The following is a 1,403-nucleotide window of genomic DNA, read 5'->3' on the forward strand; positions in this document are numbered from 1 at the left end:
CAAGCTCACCAGTTGCTTTAGATGATGTAATAAGTACTTACACATCCAATAAATCCACCCTGGAGTATTTAAGGTACCCTTCACAGCTACTCAAAGGACACACGCTGCGACACAACAGCTACCGAGGGGATGCTGCCCGCTCAGCACCACTGAGCCACAGGCACTGGTTCATCAGGAGCCCCTATCCTGCTACTGCACGTTCCCAGCCCCTCTCCGGAGCGGCAGGCCATGCTCTTTTCCCAGTGCTATTATCTAAGTAGTAAAACATGAGTGTTTGGGATACCACACGGTGTAAAGTGTAAGTAAAAATCCAACCTAGCCTTGTGCACAGACGATCCCTAGGTATTCTCCCTGCTACCAGCCTCTATAGAGAGAGAGGCTGCTCCTGGTAATGGTGCAGAAAACATTTTGCTCTTCCTAGCTGAGATCCCAAATGTTTCCCATTCTTTTCCTCAGGCACTGAGTTACATCCCCCCCTGCCAAGGAAACCTTGGGAAAACAAGTTGGTTGTACAGCACTTCCCATAGGTCACCAAGTTCCTGCCAGAGCCACCAAGAAGGGAAAAGAGCCTGTCTGAACCCAAAGCTCTGCTGAGGCTGTTTCAGGACCTGTCCTCCTGAATTTAGTTCACCAGATGACCTCAGCTGCTGTAGAAACACACAGAGAGCCTCTCACCTCTAAAACCTATGATGCAAATCATGTATGACCTCTTGAGTGAAACCCATCTGGAAACAGGACCGGTGGCACGCTGTTTAAATGGCCCAGGCTCTCCCTGGAAAGGGGCAGGACTGAAAGTGGTGCTGTGCTAGTGGTCAAACAGAAGGGCAAACCTGGGGTAGAGGCACTTGTGGTAAGAGGAGATGATACAACAGTTGCTGCTCTTCCACTTCTACCATCATAAACAACGGTACGTGGCCCAAGTCATAGCCTAGCATCCAAGTTTGGCTCCAGCTCATGTAATTACCCATTTTCAAGAAGAGCAGAGCTGGAAATACAGATCCTGATATGAAACAAATATCCAGCACCGATGATGTGAGATTCCTTGCTCACCCCAAACTCCCAGATACGTGCAGGGAACACAGAGAAACCACAAAACAGAATTTAGCAGATGTGCTCCTGAGAAGACACTAATCCGGCGCGTGAGACAAGCTCACAAGAAGGGAACAGATGAGATTAACAACAAATCTTCTGTGCTGTGGATGTGTCAGGAGCAGAGGGTGTTCAGTAGTTTTGAAGACAAGTGCCACAGAACCCGTGAGAAGACCCAATTTTTGGCCCCTGCCCTCCCTCTCCACGGCATCTTCATTCTAACACTGGGCCAAAGTGACCAAGGTGACAGGCAGTTGTGAAACCCAGAGCTTAATAGAGAATCAGAGCCAAGTTTTGCTATTTTAACCATGACT

The sequence above is a fragment of the Gallinula chloropus genome, assembly GCF_964237585.1.
Source record: "Gallinula chloropus genome assembly, chromosome: 9".
NCBI classification, from domain to species: Eukaryota; Metazoa; Chordata; class Aves; order Gruiformes; family Rallidae; genus Gallinula; species Gallinula chloropus.